Source organism: Zalophus californianus, chromosome 8 (assembly GCF_009762305.2).
Source record: "Zalophus californianus isolate mZalCal1 chromosome 8, mZalCal1.pri.v2, whole genome shotgun sequence".
In the NCBI taxonomy this organism is placed as follows: domain Eukaryota; kingdom Metazoa; phylum Chordata; class Mammalia; order Carnivora; family Otariidae; genus Zalophus; species Zalophus californianus.
Window position 1 is genome coordinate 1428209 of NC_045602.1, and position 20573 is coordinate 1448781.

At 43.4% G+C, this 20573-nt stretch overlaps 1 protein-coding gene across 16 annotated transcripts in view; it reads right to left on the bottom strand.

Moving 5' to 3' along the window:
* The window catches only part of MYT1L (myelin transcription factor 1 like), a 419036-nt gene that overhangs the window by 183104 nt on the left and 215359 nt on the right, over positions 1 to 20573 (bottom strand). For all 16 annotated transcript variants that reach the window (XM_027623405.2, XM_027623404.2, XM_027623410.2 and 13 more), the window contains one exon: positions 2710 to 2852. The gene's annotated coding sequence lies outside the window, so the exon portion shown is untranslated. The remainder of the gene's footprint in view (positions 1 to 2709; positions 2853 to 20573) is intronic.

The following is a 20573-nucleotide window of genomic DNA, read 5'->3' on the forward strand; positions in this document are numbered from 1 at the left end:
GCTTGAAACGAGGCTTGGATTAAACACTGAAGTGTAAAGGCTACTTGGAACTAGTGATTTCTGTTAAATCTGGATTTCTTACCAAAATTCTCTTCTATTCCCTTGTAGATCAGGTACCGTCTTGGCCACTTAATCATGCCATCCTAGGATGGTCACCTACGATCTCTAATCTTTCCTTTATTGGCCTTTCCTTAAAATAGGAAGATTCATCACTTAGACTGTGGAGTTTGGGAGGAGTTCAGGCCTTGCCCAGTGCTGATGCTCAGCTAGGGCTCAATCCTTGAGAGATGTCATTATATCAACACTGACACACGGGGTGAAAGTGACACCAAATCATACAGTACCTCTCCTGTCATTAATATCGACGTGGTCTGGGGTCATGCTGCACTATTATCTAAGTTTCTGTGTCTTTTATGGTCTTATTATGAACAAAGAACTACTGAATGCCAGATATGCTTACCCTCGATGGCCGATTATGTGGAAATTTCTGTGACATCGATGGCTTTCTACCATGAAATAACTGCTGAAGAATAAAATCCTTCAAAATGTTGTGTTTTAATAAATTAAACAGAACTGTATCTTCACCTTCAGTGAACATTTTAGAAAACTTTGTATTTAACATTCTTATATAATTGCTCATTACTCACCTGACCAGCCTCCAAAAAACCAATAATAAAATCTGAATTTTTTTTCAAATTTGGAAAAAAGAATTTTTTAAGGCAATGGTACATGCCTAAATGGGATATGGAAATTCACTACTATAAAGTATGAAAACCCCTATTTCTGTCTGATTAAGAAACTTAGCCACGTGATCTACAGATTCAGTGCAATCCCTATCAAAACCCCAATATCCTTTTTTGCAGGAATAGCAGGGTCCATCCTAAAATTCATATGGAATCTGAAGGGACTCCCAAATAGCCAAACAATCTTGAAAAAGAAGAACAAGTCCAAGGTTTCATAATTTTTGATTTCAAAACTTACTACAAAACTACAGTAACCAAATCTGATGCTGGAAAAAAGACAGACACATAGAAATAGAAATGAATAGAGAGCCCAGAAATAACTCCCCCCATATATGGCTAAATGATTTGACAAGGGAGCCAAGACCACTCAATGGGGAGGGGATGGTCTTTTCAACAAATGGTGCTTGGACAACTGGCTATCCACACGTGAAAGAGTGAAGTTGACCTTTAACTTACAGCACACACAAAAATTAACTCAAAACGGAACACAGGCTGAAACAGAAGAACTAAAGCTACAAAACCGTTAGAAGAACATATAGAGAAGAACCTTTATGACACTGGATTGTGCACTGATTTCTCAGCCATGACCTGAGAGCACAGGGGACAGAGGGACATACGAATGAACACTGAGCATGTGAGCAGGTGCTCAACATCCCTAATCATCAGAGAAATGGAAATGAAAACCACAGTGAGGTACCACTTCCCATCCATCACAATGGCTATTAAACAAACAAAAACCCCAGAAAACAGAAAATAACAGGTGTTGGTGAGGCTGTAGAGCAAGGGGGCTCCTGTGCCCTGTGGGTGGGAATGTAAAATGGTGCAGACGGTGTGGAAACCAGTAGGATGGTTTCTCAGAAAATTAAAAATAGAACTACCATATGATCTGGCAAACTCCACTTCTGGGTATCTACCCAGGAGAACTGAGAGCAGGGACTCAGATCCTTGCACATCCTTCTTAGCGGATTGTTCACAATGGCCAAAAGATGGAAGCAACCTACGTATCCTTCTATAGATGAACAGATAACAAATTGTGGTCTATCCAGACAATGGAATATTACTCAGCCTTAAAAAGGAAGAAAGTCCTGACACCTGCTACACCATGGATGGACCTCGAGGACGTTGTGCTCCGTGGAATAAGCCAGACATGAAAAGACAAATGCTGTACAATTCCACTTGAACAAAGTGCCTGCAATAGTCAAGTTCACAGGGATGCGAAGTGGCTAGCGGGCACCAGGGGTGGGGGGAAGGGCTGGGGAGCGATGCCCAACGGACATAGAGTTCCAGTTGGGGAGATGAGAGCCTTCTGGAGATGGGTGTGCTGACAGCTACACAGCTGTGGAAATGTATTTAATGCCTCTGAACTGTATACTTAAAAATGGATGAAATGGTATCTTTTATGTTATTTGTATTTCACCACAATTTTAAAAAATGCTTAAATAGGAAATTTAGCCATAACCTAAAGTTTTGCAAGGAGCATGGCTCTCGAGGTCCATAGTGGCACCCAAGGAGTTTTACCTACCAGGATCAACAGCAAACTATAAAGGCCGTGGGCAACGCAACTTAGGCCCTAATTAAAGACGTGCTCAATTTATTTAAAGATAAAATGTCTCCAAACAGAACTAATAGTGGAAATACGGATCTGATTTTAAAGAGCTTCACACCAAGGAGTTTCTGTACAACCGCCAAAGGGTGAACAGACCTATTAATGTGGCTATGAAATTATTCTGGGGATAATGTTGTAGCTGAATAATAGAAGACTAGAGTCTGTGTTTAGTAATAGATTATAAATTCTGACTTTATATTGAGCTTGTTTATTAAAATTAAGGGACACTCTGGTCTTTATTAAAAAAAAATCTTGCATTTAAAACCTATCTTTATGCTTTTTCAAAGTAAGATTTTTCAAGGTAAATATGTAAAACATTTGTCTGCACGTAAAGCCTAAAATATGACATAGAATTGTTACCTTTATGTGGCTCCTTGGACAGCCATATGTCTGTGGGGCCGAGCAGAACCTTTCTTGACCAGATGTTGTTGATAATTTCAGAGACACAAACAGTTGATTGGGATCGATAACTACATTTTTTCCCCCTTCCAGATGTAGTCACTCTAGGGAAGAATAAAAAGGCGGAGGAATGAGGTTAACATATATAATGAAAGAAAAATTCTGCGTAAAAAGGGATGTGGTTCTCGGGGAGGTTGGCTCGCTTTCGATGCACTTGAAGGAGGGGGTGAGACCGGGCCAAATGCGCAGGCGCAGAACACGCCGCGGGCGAGGCGGTGGACGTAAAACCACCTGCTGCCACAACCCGCTAATTCTTGATGAATGATTCACAACAGAGAAGTCCCTTAGAAAACCAAACTACAGTTTGTGATGTGAAAATGACACAAAACCGTAGGCAAATTCTTATAAAATTCAGTGTGAGCGTTGTTTCGTGATTGTGTCCGCAAAGTGTGGAGACAGTAGGGATGGTTTCGGGGCTAATTGCGGAGGCTGTGTGCTGTGTCTGAACGAGCTCGCCGCTCGTGTCATCAGCGGACTGCCGCGCGTGTGCTTATGTTTGCCCTTTTCCAAAAGACCTACATAAGTGGCAGTCCTTCCATAGAGAAGATCTTACAAGAGCATGCTACTTGCTAATTAAAAAAGAAAACAAAAGGCAAGTTTAAGTCATAATTTAAATTTTGTATTTGCTATAACTATAAAGCTACCCCCAAATATAGTATTTATAATGGGCTTTATGCCCAATCTATGGTCAGTATTTAGAGTTACTCTGACTAAGTTCTGAGACGCTGCTTACTAAACTGGCTAAGAATGGGTTGGATGGTATTCAGTAGAGCGGTTTTATGAAAATGCATGTTTTTTCTCACAAATGAAGAATGTCAAATAGACAAACTTAAATAAATCTTATAAATGAACGAACATAAAGCAAAACAATTAGGTGGTTGAAAATGCATGAATAGGGTAGGTTAATGACCAAAGTCACTCCATCCAATGTATTGCTAGCACTTTGTTTAAAAATCACATTTTGATAAAATATCATTAAATTAATTTACACAATGTCCTACTCTTCTGGGGATCCCAGAAATTCGCCTATATCACTTGAAGCGCCCCCTGTTCCACCATCATTTCGAGGACCCCTCAAGTTCATTGAAGGTCACAGGGAGAGAGACCTGGAGAGCATCGTGTCTAGGGAAATCTGAGGGCACATACAACCGAAAACAGTTGGGGCAAGGGCAGGTTTTTCCCTAAAGTGACAGGCGTCTACAAAATAGTTTTGTGGACAAAGTGGCGGGTTTTACTTGGCGCGCGTTGCATTCTCCGTGAACACATTCACAAATCAGGGCGTTGAAATTCCTTCTGTTTGCTCACACGGAACTCCACGCCCCCTCCCCCCAACCTTCCTCTGAGGCATCCTGCAGGCGCCCCCCCTCCGTCCTCCCATCCCTGCTGGACGGGGCAGCCGGCGCCTTTCCTGGTCCCCCGGGCTCACACAGCACCAGACACCCGCCCCGGTCAGAAGAAAGAGATGCCCCGGCTGTTCGTGTTCTCACTGAGTCCTCACCAGACGTGGATTAAAAAGTCACTGGTGAGTGGATTATCGGCTAAACACCCTTGAAGGGTATTTGAAGCTTCTTACTAAATGAATATAAATATTCCGATTTAAGACAACTGATATGTAAAACAGAAATTTCTTCTTAAAAAGAGAATTTAGAAAATAGAATGGAATGAGCTGAAATGCCTGTTCTTTGAACAGCAGACCTTTCACTATATAAGAACTCCCAGAACGATCCACTAACGAGTGACTTCCCTTAGTGACACGATCTTATAGGGCGTCACCTTTTCCCAATTATTCAGGGGCAGTAGGATGGATTATGTACCTTCGGTTCCTGCCGCTCAGTTTCCTGTCACGTATGCTGCTTGTGATCATTTATAATGGAATTCCCAAGGTGAGCTCTTAAGTGGAGTGTTTAGTAGACAGCTTATAGCTGCAAAACACAAGGAACACCAGCCAGGTGGGGCTCTCCAGACACTCAGCCACACTCTGTCCTCAACCAGAGCTGCACTGGCCGTTTCCCCTCATCCACTGTCCCTCACATGAGAATCTATGGGGCTTTCTTCATGGCATTTGTCATTATGTGAAATTATACATTTTTTCTTCGCTCTTGTTTTGAGACAATTGCAGACTCACATGCTGCTGGAAGAAATAATGCACAGATCCCCCGCACACTTAACCCACGTCCCCCAATGACAGCATCCCGGAAAGCTGTAAGACATGACCACAGCGGGACGTTGCAGCTGATTCATTCCACTGGTCTTGGACACGACGCCCCTCCCCCAAGGGTCCCTCGTGCAGCCCTTTAGAGTGACACCCACTTCCACCTGCAATCCTCATCTGTCATCCTGTCATGTCAAGAACATCTATAACCTTTAGGGCTTGGCTTTTTTCACTGAGCCTAATTCTCTGGAACCTCATCCAGGCTGTTAGGGTAGCGCCCATGGTGTGGACGGGCCAGTGCCCAACCGTTCACCTGCTGAAGGACGTCAGGGCTGTTTGCAATCTGGGGCTACCATGAATGCAGCTGCTGTAAACCCTTGCGTACAGACTTTTGTGCGAATACAAATTCCCACTTCCCTAGGATGCATGCTCCGAGGACAATTGCTGGGTCCTGTGGTAATTGCATGTTTAGTTTTATTTTTCAAAGAAACTGCCCATGTGTTTTCCATGATAGCCCAGCCATTTTACAGTCCTACAGTCGACGTGTGAGGATCCCGCCTCTCTGCCTCCTCATCAAATTTGCTGTTGTCACTCCTTTTCCTTCCAGCCATTCTGACGGGTGTGCGGTGGTCTCCCTGTGGCTCCGGTCTGCGTTTCCCTGACGGCTGACGATGCTGAATGTCTTCTTATTGGATGTCTCTGTATCTTCTCGGTGAAACGTCTGTTCATGTCTGACCATGTCTTTCGCCCATTTTCTAACTGGATTTTTTTAATGTTCAGTCTGAGAGTTCATTGAATGTTCTAGATACTAGTCCTTTGTTGAATATGTGGTTTTCAAATACTTTCCCCAATCTGTTGCTTGTCACCTCATTGTCCTGACGGGATATCTTGTAGAGCAGAAGCATCCATCTTAATGAAGTCCAAGTTACCAATTTCCCCAAATGGATCATATGTTCATTTCTTCACACATTTATTGTCTGTCTTCTCCTGCTGCAAAATGACACTCCACATGGCAGAGACTTTGCTATCCACTTATGTCCCAAAAGTTTAGAACTGTGCCTGGCACACAGACATATATGGAATGAACTGAAAAAACAAATGGAAACTAGGTAGGAATTACTTTAAGTAAGTTCTTTTTCTAACACTGGGAAATAATAATAGTAAATAATATCATATGTATATTCTGCAAACCACCCTCAAGCACATTCTTATCATGGGATGTTCATAAGCTCCTGTGGGGAAGACAGGTCAGATGTCATTCTGCTGTCTCAGCGATCACAGAGATTGTTGAAGGCACGTGGTCTATAAAGCCCGAGTTTGTTTTCCTGCAGGAAGTTGCCCTGCAGTGTTCCCGTGACATTAATGTGACCACAGATGAAGAGGAGGCACTCACTCGTACAGAGGTAACAAAACTATAGAAATTACAACCTCTGAGGGAAATATGAATTAAAACCCAGACGAGCTTCATCACAAGCTCTATACACACGTGGACTATTGTGCCGCCGCTGGTGTTTAAGGGCAGTGGGGATCCGCCTAATCTTAGTGGGAGAGCCGTTCTGCTCAGATCGGAGCTGTCCCTGCACTCTGGAGCCACCCCGCTGCTCTGAACTTCAGACACGCAGAACCCGGCTTCTCACAGTGAGCCGGGCACCGGAAGGAGATGAAATGGCCTTTTACATAATTGCTTTGTTGCTCCCAGTGGACTTTTCATGAAAGCATCCCGTATCATGTCCCAAGGCCAGCCATGTCACGGGCACCCACAGTAAATCACCCTGAACGGTCTTACTTCCAGTTGGTGTAAATGGCGAGAACCTTCTAGAGCCACCAGCTCCCTGCTCAGTGCTGGAGGCACTTAATTCCTGCTCAGGGTGCGAAGTGTGCGCTATGGATGCCACAGATGCTCCCCAGCAGATGGCCCACACCAGGAAGAACCCAGTCTGCTGCTCATCAGGGGCACTTCTGGGTTGATGACACACATCTACTGAAAAGTCTCTTTCTCAGAATTCCTAATAATTCTTTCTTCTGAGGCTCTTCACCCTTCAGAATCATAGTTAAAAAAAGAAAAGGAAAACAGCTCGAGTGCGCAGAAAGTAACACTGTTCTTTAGGTGAATATTGATCAGCTCATGATCCTCACTGGAAATATGGTGAATTATGCAGAAAGAATTTTCCAGAAAGTTTTGGATGCTGTAGTCCATCTCAGACTGGGAGTTTCTCGATCCCCACAGAGCTTAGTGCGTGAGCTGTGTTGTGGACCTGCTCCCTACCCACAGCTCCACTGTGCCGCCGGTGAGGGCTGGGACCCCAGTCTGTCGGGCTCCACACGCAGAATGGACAGGGGCAGAAGGCACATGCAGAGCAGATTTTGCCGCAGTGAATGGCTAAAGCCAATGACGGACCAGCCCAACAGCCATCCACCCACCACTGCGGGGCCGCCCACAGCGCCAGGCACAGGGGCGGGGAAGGATGTGGCTTTCCGAATGGCTCCCAGGCTGGGCTTCAGCTGGGGCCCGCGGCTTCCCTTTCTCAGAGAGCCAGATCATTTCCACATTTTAACATCTGTGGTCAATAAGTGATTTTAAGTGAAAGCTTAGTTTGAGATCAGTGCATTAGTAATGGCTGTATTACAAAATTTATGGTAACTTTATCATTTCTAAACTCTATTATTGATATTTACAATACAAGGAAAAAACAATTTGACTTTCCGCATTTAACAAGGGTACGTACTGTTAATGTACTTTACATTAGCGATGTAGTAAATAAAAAGCATTAATTGTCCCCAAATTCAAGAAGGATTATTTCATGTTTGGTTTTCAGATGATTATAATATTATATATTTTATATAATTATATATTATATATTATTAGTATAGCATGTACTATATTTTACTTGCATTATATATTTATTTATACATACTTATGTAAAATTACATAGTTATTACATAATTATTATAATAGTATAAACTAAGAGATGGATTGAAATCTAGTAATGTATCTTGTCGTGAAGAATAGACATAAATCACCTTCTGTAGGAAAATTTTGCATTTTGGGCTAAAGAAGACCAGGCCTTTTTATTTTCCTTCTTTCCTTTTCTGTTTTGCTCTTTTAAACATATGTTTTCATATGATGAGGAAGAAGAACACGTTCCAGACTAATATTTGTAAGTGCCTCTCCGTACGTGGCATATTATATCCCATCCCAGCTTATCTTTATTCTCATGACATTAAAAAGCTACTTTGTATATAATTTGCACTCTATATTATTTTTCTTTTTAATATTTAAAAAAAATCATAAATAAAGATCTGCAATATAAGGAATCGGATCGCATGGCTGTAACTTACAGAGCTGGTACAGATCATTCTGAGGCAAATGTGCTCTTTGCTAATTTGTATTTTACTATCAGTGTTCTTATGCTTCTTGTTTCTGCTAATGGCTCATCATGAGTATATGGCTTAAATAGTGCATGGCTCTGCATTAAAGAATGTTCAGCACTGCACACTGGCCACGGGAGCCACCTGGCTGTGGGGGGAACAGCTGAGTGACAGGCCCTGGGCATGTGCGTGACCTCCGGGGACCTCCAGTGACCTCCAGGAACCACGTGAACAGGAATCCCGTTTGGAGCCCATCATAGTGGTTCTATTGGTAAAAAAAATATATTTTACTGGTTTTAAATACAGACATTGAAACAGCTGTGTTCAGCGCCTCTGTTAGCCCGGACCCCCTGCTACAACCTTGAAAACCCCGGGGAATTTGTCAGTTACGACTTGCGGGTGGGGAGGGCAGCGGCCGCGGGAGAGGGGGCGCCCGCAGGGAGAAGGCGCAACCGCCCCGCCACGTGCACGCCCTCCCCCTGCTGGGCCAACGGACCGGGCGTCTGGGATCTGGGACGCGCTCCTGTATGGCTTCCGGAACCTGACGGTGCCCCAGCCGACTCCTCACTGTTCGTGGTCCGCCAGGCTGCAATTATCAGTGATCATGCTGAACAACAGGAGGCATCGAGTTTTTAAAAATTTGGTAAATGTTCTCATCGAAGTCAGCCATTGTGTAGGTACTACAGGGGTCAGATAGCTGTGTAGGGCTTGTTATGAAAACAGCGCACCCCAAATACCACCCCTTTCTATTCCCAGCTCCCTAGAGGGAAAGATTTTCGATTCTTGTAGCCTGTCCTTCTGGTATCTACCTGTAGATCCTTGAACACATGAAAGTGTCTGTCCTCGAGCACAACTTTCCACAAAAAGCCGTTAACTTCCCACTATAAGAACGGGACGACGCCAGGATGCTTCTGGGCCACGGTGGCTCAAACGCTTTCTGCCCCCAGTGTAGTTATGTGACCGGGCATTGCGTGAGACTGTCACTCATTGTTTGGTTGTCACAACCCGGGACACACTGTTGACGGCGGTGCTGTAGGCCACACGGTCTCCGCGGTTGGTGACCGCGTGCACACACGCTCACCTGCCTAGGCGCTCACTGCGGCTTGTGACCAGACGCTCCCAGCTAAGCGGGCTCCTCTTGTGACACGTGCACACACTGGATGTCAGTCTGGTGCAGTGGAGGAGGTCCCAGGAGAGCATGCTCCCACCGGCGAGGGACCCCCATCCTCCACCCCTCCCTGGTAACCCGTCCCCTACATACTGCATTGTGTCTTCCTCTTCGTTGGATGAAGATATTATCCCATCCCTTCCTGGGGAAGATCTTACGACTCCCATAACATTTGTCTGAGAAAACAATCTAGGTAAGAAGTAATCCCCCTCAGATGTCCAGCGGTTATACTGCATTGTCTTCGCCTCCAAGATTCCCCATCTGAGTCCTGCCCCGGATGCTCATATGGAAATTATTGCCAGGCTCTCTGTCCCCAGCAAAGGCAGGGGTGTGGGTCCATTTTCCTCCATCACGCTGGGTGCTCCGTAGACCTCCTGGGGACATTCTCTTCATTCGCTTCTCCACGGGCTCCTCCTCGCCATTTTCCTTGCTCTCTCTTGTGGACCCTGTGGCTTGCAGATGGCAGTCCACATGTCCCCACCCCTGTCCCGCCCTTCATTGCTTCATCTCTCCTTCCAGCCAGGGCCCTGGGGTTCCTTTCTCTCCCTGGTGAGCTTTAATACTTGCATTTCAACCCTCCTACTTTTTCACAGTGATCTCTTGGCTATTTGAATCATCTTCTCCTTTACAAAATGTATTCTGTTCTTGTTTTGTAAATGTGCTTGTTCTCTCCCATAACCAGGGACAGTCCTGCAGCCCCTTCTTTCTTGTACAGTTTCTGTCTCTCCTGACTGGCTTTTACCTTTCCCCCTTTTTGCTTGTCGGCTTGTTCTGGTGCCTTTCCTGTGAGAGGATTTGCTCAGACGCCTGGAGCTCCTTAGCCATCGCCCAGACTTTGGGCCTCGTGAGAGAGTGTCTTGGAAGCCCTGTTCACATAGGCGATGCTTCTCGACCATGGACTTCGGTGGAGGGCGCCAAGCGGGATCTGTACTGGCCAGCACAGCAGGTGAGAGGCGGCCTCCAGCGCCAGCCTTCGGATCCACCGCTCCCACATGGAGCTGTGCGTCCCTGGCCACTCACTGAGTCTTTCTATCGGCGTCCTCACTGGCGAAGCAGGGACCACTGAGGAGGTTAGGAACTTTCAAAAAAATTATAACGTCTTTGGGATTGTGTCTGTTATACAGTAAGTGCCGTAGGAGTGTGTTTTTAGAATGAGTCAGTGGATACACAACCACCAGGAAGAGCATTGTGTGTCTTCTAAAGTGAATCCGCTGGAAGGTCAGTCAGGAGAGGCTTCCGGGGTCTCGATTTCCTTCAACTCCACTCTGAACACAGCCCCCCACCCTCCTCTCAACCCTCTCTACCCTCACCGAGTAAAAATTGGGTTTTCGACTGAAAAGGAAAGATGTCCGAGCGTCCAGCCAGCTCTCCAGAGCTTAGTGCAATGCCACCTCACCTCATTGGGGCCGATTCTGCCCACTCTAGACCCCAAGGGCTCCGAGAAGGTTCTCCACGCTCTGCGGTGTGCTCTTGGCTAGGTTAGCATGTACTGGCTTTGGGTCTGAAAAGTCGGTTACTCTCTGTCTCTGCGTTCCAGCTTCAGTATAAGGTTGCCATTGTTCCGTCCTGTTCTTTGTTTTTAAGATAAACATGACTCTCCTGTCATTTGAGTGGGGTTTTGGGGGACAGCAGAAACTAGCGGGCTTGAATATCCTATCTTTAACCAAACACCCAAAGCTTTAACATCTACAATCTCTTTTATTTTTTTTTTTAAATTTTTTATTGTTATGTTAATCACCATATATTACATCATTAGTTTTTGGTGCAGTGTTCCATGATTCATTGTTTGTTCATAACACCCAGTGCTCCATGCAGAACGTGCCCTCCTCAATACCCATCACCAGGCTAACCCATCCCCCTACCCCCCTCCCCTCTAGAACCCTCAGTTTGTTTTTCAGAGTCCATCATCTCTCATGGTTCGTCTCCCCCTCTGACATACTCCCCTTTTCTTCCTCTCCTGTTATCTTCTTCTTTTTCTTTTTTCTTAAAATATGTTGCATTATTTGTTTCAGAAGTACAGATTTGTGATTCAACAGTCTTGCACAATTCACAGCGCTCACCGTAGCACATACCCTCCCCAATATCTATCACCCAGCCACCCCATCCCTCCCACCCCCAACCACTCCAGTAACACTCAGTTTCTTTCCTGAGATTAAGAATTCCTCATATCAGTGAGGTCATGTGATACATGTCTTTCTCTGATTGACTTATTTCACTCAGCATAACACCCTCCAGTTCCATCCACGTCGTTGCAAATGGCAAGATCTCATTCCTTTTGATGGCTGCATAATATTCCATTGTGTATATATACCACATCTTCTTTATCCATTCATCTGTCGATGGGCATCTTGGCTCTTTCCACAGTTTGGCTATGGTGGACATTGCTGCTATAAACATTGGGGTACACGTACCCCTTCGGGTCCCTACATTTGTATCTTTGGGGTAAATACCCAGTAGCGCAATTGCTGGATCGAACGGTAGCTCTAATTTCAACTGTTTGAGGAACCTCCATACTGTTTTCCAGAGGGGTTGCACCAGCTTGCATTCCCACCAACAGTGTAGGAGGGTTCCCCTTTCTCCACATCCCCGCCAACATCTGTCGTTCCCTGACTTGTTAATTTGAGCCATTCTGACGGGTGTCAGGTGGTATCTCATTGAGGTTTTGATTTGGATTTCCCTGATGCCAAGCGATGTTGAGCACTTTTTCATGTGCCTGTTGGCCATTTGGTTGTCTTCTTTGGAGAAATGTCTATTCATGTCTTCTGCCTATTTCTTGATTGGATTATTTGTTCTTTGGGTGTTGAGTTTGATAAGATTTTATACATATTGGATAGTAGCCCTTTATCTGATATGTCATTTGCAAATAATTTCTCCCAATCTGTCGGTTGTCTTTTGGTTTTGTGGACTGTTTCTTTTGCTGTGCAGAAGCTTTTTATCTTGATGAAATCCCAATAGTTCATTTTTGCCCTGGCTTCCCGTGCCTTTGGCGATGTTTCTAGGAAGAAGTTGCTGCGGCTAAGGTCGAAAAGGTTGCTACCTGTGTTCTCCTTTAGGATTTGGATGGACTCCTGTCTCACGTTTAGGTCTTTCAACCATTTGGAGTCTATTTTTGTGTGTGGTGTAAGGAAATGGTCCAGTTTCATTCTTCTGCATGTGGCTGTCCAATCTTCCCAACACCATTTGTTGAAGAGACTGTCTTTTTGCCATTGGACATTCTTTCCTGCTTTGTCAAAAATAAGTTGACCATAGAGTTGAGGGTCCATTTCTGGGCTCTCAATTCTGTTCCATTGATCTATGTGTCTGTTTTTGTGCCAGTACCATACTGTCTTGATGATGACAGCTTTGTAATAGAGCTGGAAGTCCGGAATTGTGATGCCGCCAGCTTTGCTTTTCTTTTTCAGTATTCCTCTGGCTATTCTGGGTCTCTTCTGGTTCCATACCAATTTTAGGATTATTTGTTCCATTTCTTTGATAAAAGTGGATGGTATTTTGATGGGGATTGCATTGAATGTGTAGATTGCTCTAGGTAGCATTGACATCTTCACAATGTTGATTCTCCCAATCCATGAGCATGGAACGTTTTTCCATTTCTTTGTGTCTTCTTCAATTTCTTTCCTGAGTATTTTATAGTTTTCTGAGTACAGATCCTTTGCCTCTTTGGTTAGATTTATTCCTAGGTATCTAATGGTTTTGGATGCAATTGTAAATGGGATCGACTCCTTGATTTGTCTCTCTTCTGTCTTGTTGTTGGTGTATAGGAATGCCACTGATTTCTGTGCATTGATTTTATATCCTGCTACTTTACTGAATTCCTGTATGAGTTCTAGCAGTTTTGGGGTGGAGTCTTTTGGGTTTTCCACATACAGTATCATATCATCTGCAAAGAGTGAGAGTTTGACTTCCTCTTTGCCGATTTGGATGCCTTTGATTTCTTTTTGTTGTCTGATTGCTGTGGCTAGGACTTCTAATACTATGTTGAATAGCAGTGGTGAGAGTGGACATCCCTGCCGTGTTCCTGACCTTAGGGGAAAAGCTCTCAGCCTTTCCCCATTGAGAATGATATTTGCTGTAGGTTTTTCATAGATGGCTTTTATGATATTGAGGTATGTACCCTCTATCCCTATACTCTGAAGAGTTTTGATCAAGAAAGGATGTTGTACTTTGTCAAATGCTTTTTCTGCATCTATTGAGAGGATCATATGATTCTTCTTCTTTCTTTTGTTAATGTATTGTATCACGTTGATTGATTTGCGGATGTTGAACCAGCCTTGCAGCCCAGGAATAAATCCCACTTGGTCGTGGTGAATAATCCTTTTAATGTACTTCTACAATCTCTTTTAAACAAGAACTCCATCCAGAGAGGAGACACCCTCCAGGGAGTTTTTTACTCTTTCCTCCAAAAAAATAGTCATCCCAAATCCCATCTTTGAGTTGACCTGACTCTAAATAAGATTTATGTATTAAATACTAGCATTTGTGCCTGAAAACAATTAGTGAAATGAATTTTTTAATTTTTATCTCAATTGTCTGTTTCCTGGACGATTATCCCTCATTAATCCCCACCCTAATGCTTTTTAAAACCATATACCAGCTTTTCCTTCTCTGTCTGTCTTCCCCTACGATTCAGTCCAATATCTCGTTTTCCAGACCAGATCCTGCCTGTTTGGGTTTACCTCTTTCTTGTTCTCCCGTAAGACTCCCCGTGGGGGTATTTTTCATCTAAAATGAATAAACTTTGGGCTTCCTCATGGATGTGGACCATGGCTTATTCATACTTGTGTCCTTAAAACTTAGGGCAACAAGAGATAGTTTGGCAAAAATTAAGCAGTTGCAAAATTAACATCTGGAAAATAAAACAAAAACACTGACCTCATTCCCATCGGGCCTGTCCCTCTTGCTCGGCTTCCTTTCCTGTCATCCTTCAGACGTGTGCTGAGACACACAGGCCCTTCCCGGGTTCCTGAGCCCTGCGCAATCCCATTGCCCGCCCCCACCTGCACGGTTTTAGGACACACTTGGAAGCAGTTGTCATGGGCTGGAGTCAGAGACAGCCGAGGCCTGGCCGGTTCTGAACTCTGAAGCTGGGGTGGACTGCTGCCTGCATTTGGCCAGTACACAGGGCGTCCTCCACGGGCCTGGCTGGGAAAGCTCACCTCGTGTGAAGAAGGACGGACGCTGGGCCTTCTGCTCCCGGAGCCCATCTGGGGGTCTGAGGCTGGGCTGCAGGAGTCAGACCAGGACCCTCTCTGCCAGGGCCGGGAGCCCGGGTGCAAGAGCGCCCTCCAGCCGTGTCTTCATCTGCTGGGGGTTTGGCAAGGCTTAACTGAGAGCAAATGACACGCGCTTAGCACAGTGTCTGGCCCCGAGCAGGTGCTCCTCACTGACCCAGGTGACTTCTGAATAGGTATTTGGGAAAGAGGGATGGCGGAGACTTGTAGAGTAACTTATAAGAAGTGAATTTTAATCCAGAAATTTGAATTTGAGTTTACGAGGAAGAGAAAGCATTTCAGTTTTCAGCGAAACTACCAGAAAATGGATCTTTTTCCCAGGAGACTAGCTCACATGAACTCAGTAGGCCACAGCCTGCTCATTTGTAAATTGAGGGTTTCGGCAAGTACTGACTCTTCCCCGAGAAATGTTCAGGGTTCCTTGGGGAGCTGTCTTGGAGGGGCTCGGGGTGGGCAGTGCCCCATGGGGGCCACGTTGGGGTGCTCTGTCCCTTCCCCTGACCCGTTTTGCCCAGAGGTCACATCTCCAGTCTGCTCTGAATGCTGGGACTCTGCATACCCATCACTAACATAGAGCCGGAGAGGGTGCTGGCCTGGCCAGCCTTCCAGAAAGAGAACTACTCACAGGAACCAAGTGCAGGGGCAGAAGGGAGGGTGCTCCCTGAGGGCCCCTCGTTGACACCCCTGCGCCGTAGACTCCATTCTTGGCTGCTTCACTCTCTGGAAATAGAACGTAAGGATGGCTCTCTTTCCATTTTTGATGATTCACAAAATCTATGTAGTTTACTCAGCCGCCTTCTGTGTGCTGGCTTACATGCAGCTTCGATTGTGGGACACAGACTGCACGTATGTATTTGTCACCATCTGAGCCTCTTCCTTCCATCGACTGTAGGCCATTTGGTGACAACACATCACGTGCTCAGAGCGGAGGGTTTCGGTCGGGAGCCGTTGTGCAAACCTGGCCTTCACTTTTTAGTTAGAGCACATAAAATACTCCTCCGCATTTGAATAATACACAAATATTATTACAAAAAAGCACAGTGGGTTTGTCAAGAGACAACTTCTATCACAGGGGAGTTTAACGTATCACGCGGGTGGTTCTTCCTCTCTTTTCCACACAGTAACCCATAAAATCGTGAGTAACAGATGTAACCTTGATTTCTGATAACCTTCAAAACTTTCAGGTAAAACTTTTGACAGTGTGATGGAATGTACAAAATATCTCATGGGATCCATGTGGACAGAGATGCAGATATTTCCTTTTCAGTAAAATAAATACATTTCAGAAGAGCAGCTGTGTGGTCAGGAACACATTACTTGACCTCCCCAGACCTCCGTTTCTTCATTGTTAAATGGTATTATACATAAACATTCTCTGTATTTACTGTGAGTTTAAATGAAATTTCTTTTATTCTTGCCAAAATGCTGACCAGAAAGCCACTGACTCTATGGCAAGACCCATTCCAAGAGGAGCTACAGGCATAAGATCAAGACATGAAGACAATTGGGTGGGGTGTGGAGGGGAAATTTAGAAGTGCCTTGTGTAGGGTGGGCTGGGGTTTTGAGGGGGGAGAGCCTTCGCAGCTGTTGGAGGGTAAAGGGGCACAGTCACGACTGGAGGCCTGATCTTGCCCCCAACCCACTCCCACCACTGCCTCCAAAGAAGTGGCAGACACACGACAAGAGGTGTCCGTAGGCAAGGTGTCACTTGGGGGAGTATCATTTGGGAAAGAATTTACATCAGTATGAGAGAATACGAAGTATATAATAAATTTAACAAAAGATGTGTAATACCTCTACAGGGAAAATCATAAAACTTTATTAAGAGGGGCCAAAGAAGATCTAAGCCAACAGGGAGATAAACACATGATTAGGAAGACTTAATATTGTGATGATGTCAATTCTCCCCCAAATTAATGGATGATGCCATTTCAACCAAAATACCGACAGGATTTTGTAAGAAACCTGATATCTGTAGGGAACAGTCATGGGCCGAGAATACCTAAGACACTTGTGAAGACCATGCGGGAGGGGGAAAGTTGCTAGCAGGACTTCAGGACTTACTCTGAAGCTCTGGTAATTAAGTCTGTGTGGTATTGACAAGGTATGCCAAATTAACCCATAAACAGATCATTGCATGCTGTATGATAGAATTTTAGAACAGAGATGGCAAAGGGTAGGGGGGTGGGAAGAGGCATTCTTCAATACAGGAAGCTGGAAAAATGATTATCTCATGACGAAAGATTAAGTTGGGTTCTTACATCTTCCGTAAACTCAACATGGATTAAAGGGTTAAATATTAAAAACAAAAAAACCTTAAGACTTTCTTTAGAAAATATAGATGAACAGATTCTCAGATCTTAGAGTAAGAAAAAATTTAAGACACAGAAAGTATTGATGATAAAAGAAAAGCTGGTTGAACTGGACTATAGTAAATGAGGAAATTTTCTTATCAAGACTCAGCTTAAAGAAAATGGGAAGTCAAGCTACAACCTGGAACAGATACCCTTGATCTGCATAAAGAAAGTATAAAGAACTAGAAATGAGTAAGAGAAGCATGTTCACTTCAATAGAGGATTGGGCAGAAAATATCAACAAGCATTTCACCAGAGGAAACACGTCCATCACAAATATGTGAAGAGATTGTTCACAATTATTCATCAGAGAAATGCAAAATAAGCTACGAAGAGCTACTGTTCTACCATTGGGTTGCATTTTTTTAAGCCTGACACTTCCAGGTGTTAGATAGAAATGACATCTTCCTAGGGATTTAGTTTTATACCAAGAGAGAAGTACCAGAGAATGCCCAAACATGAAAAGATCTTAGAAATCACCTGGTCTGTTGAATTTTATGCTGTGGTCTCTGATGTCCCAATGGTGTGGAGATACTTCAGAAGCCACTACAATCTAGTTCCCTCCTTGGTTCCAGGAAAGGATTCACTAAAAGCGAATAACCAACCTTTCCTTGATATTTTAACATTAACCAAAATTCTGAAGTGTGAGCATTTGTATCTTCAGTAAATAGAAATTTAATGGATTATTCACTTTGTAAATAAACATATTCTTGAGCAATTTACCTTAAGGTAAATATCTGAAAGATAGCAATATTTCCTATCACCTATAATACCACGAAGTCAAATGAAAATAATCTCAAAATGAATGTTATTTTCATTTCTAAAATTACTTGATTAAAAGGAACACACATCTTTGGAAAAAAAGATGAATACCAACTAACAAAATACTTGACCAAACAATAATGCAGAGTAGACAAGATTATAATTTCTGAGTGGAATACAGTATACTTAGAAGTCAGCAAGCTACTTCAATCTTTGTTTCCCGACACACTGCAACTCAAAATCAGGCAACTTTGTTTTTGGCTACTTAGACCTTTGCCTACCCACCTCTCACTTTTCTCTTCCCCCACAAAATCTGTGTGCTTTATGGAAGGAAGGTCTTCATCTGGGGCCTCGACAAGGAGAGAATGTGAGAAGTCAGCAGTAGTGAATTGGATGAAGAGCTGCATTTATCAAGAAAAGTGGCTCAGCCAGAGGATGTTTCTAATTTGGGGACAAGTTTTAGGTGGTGATTTCAAATCATTTCCTTAGTCTGAATCTTACACAAATGTGTGTCTATATAGTTGCTGAACAAAGCCAGAGCTGTATTTTGCCTCCCAAACAAAATCCAGGTTCTAAGAAAAACCTCAGTAAATAAATAGACTTTAATTTAAAATATGAAATCTCTAGACATTTGTGGGTAAAATCTGTAGGGTTCTGTGGAATTCATCACCTTAAATGAGCAGAGAAAAACCTGCAACATATTCCAAGGGTACATGGGACCTCCTTCAAGGCTCATGGACCTGGGACAAGTCTAGACTCAAGTTCCAGCTGATTTTAAAAATCAAGTAGATGAATTTCAGGAACAACTCTTTGATGCTACCCCTGACAGCTCTTGTTTTCTTGACTCCTTTTCTGATGTTATTTTCATGTGGAAAGATATTCCTAAAGTATTACTAAATTGGCCAAATGTATCGCCTCCTAAAGATTATGATTTGCCTTTTAACGGTCCAACACTAAAATTGGTTTTTGTTTTGGAGATGAATAGCTGTGCCTTTTCTTGCCTATTTTGATGATTTGCCTGTGTGTGTGTGTGTGTGTGTGTGTGTGTGTGTGTGAAACACAGAGAAAGAGAATGAGGAGTAACACTCAACTATTCCCACCTGTCCTTGGTAATTAGGAAGAACAGATTTCCCTCTCTGAATTTAAACCCGTCTTAAACTTCTTTGCTGCTGCTCCATTTTTACTACCTTTCAAGAGCAGTAAAGAAATGCTATTTTGAATAAGAGAGATTTGGCCTTAACAGTAAATTCATCATTCTTACCTGCTCTTCCCAGAAGAGAAGTTCATATTCCCTTTTAAGGCAATCCCTACATTTTTTTATTTCCCCATCATTCTGTCTATCCATCCACCCATCCATCCATCCATCCATCCAACCATCCATCCATCCACCATCCTACACACCTCTCTGTCTAACCTTTTCATGTTTTTGGCTCCACTCCATGTATGGAGGCAATGTGCTGGTTAAGAGCACTAAGAACTGATTAAGTCCAGGCTTGCTCCTCAATTTGCTCACAGTCGTACGGGGGAGTAAGTACCTGAAGTGATGTAGGAATAGAAGAAATTGCAAGAGAAATCTGCTAGATATCAAAATATTTTCTTTTTCCTGCAGTCCTTTTTTGGGGTGTGATATCAACCAATTCACTTTACCCTGGAGAGCAAGATAAAGAACTGGGAGCTGGACATACCTGCATATCTGTTGTTTCAACCATACTATGCACATTCTGAAAAACCTCTCTCAGATCTGAAGTATGGAGACAGCCACACATCAGTTATAATAATTCATTAACTTGGAAGTAGGAAATCAATGATATATTCATTTTAAGAAAAAGAAAACACCATGAATAGAATGAGCCCTGGATACATTAGTTTCATCTAGTTGATAATTTGGGTGTCCTTGGAAAAATCATTTAACACCTATGAATATCCATGTGTGGTTAATGCCTATAATTATACTTTATCTGCACTCCTAATTCCTAATGAATTATTTTGAAGATCAAATGAGACAAAAAATGATGAAAACACTTTAGAAAGTATAAGGTGATACTAATACAATGTAGGAATGATTAATACTAGTAGTGATGTTAATAATAGTGCCGGTGGGAGAAGAAGACAAAAATAAAAAAGAGTGGTACTTTAGAAACCAATGTACAGATAAATCCTGATCCTCCAGTGGCTTTCTGATTTATGCCATGGAAATAAAAATGTTAATATGTAGTAAAACCTCACAAATCCTGACTAATTGGGGGAAAGCCAATTTGAATTTCTGAAAGGTTTTAAAAGAAATGTAACTCTATTACTTTAAAATGCATGTAGTAATAGGAGCTACTGGTTAATAAAATGCTAGGCAGATCTCCATTTATAATTCGATTAGGATCATGTTTAATCATCATCAATTCATTAATTCAGTCAAATATGTACCAAATATTTGAGTGCTGTATTTCAGGCCAAGCACTGGGGATAAACAGAGAAAGGAGGTATTGACCCTGTACTCAACAGGTTCACTGTGCAGTGGTACTGCACAGTACTGTGGTACTGACAAGCTCATGGGTCATCACTGTAGAGTGTCACAAGTATTTTTACAACGTAGGGAGGCCTCGGATGCTCTGGGCTCACTTAGGAAGGACATATTTCTCAGTCTGGGGAGTGAGGGAAGACTTCTCATAGAAAGTGGCATCTGTATTGAGACCTAAGAGGTAAATCGGAATAAGTTATAAAAGGCGACAGAGGAAGGT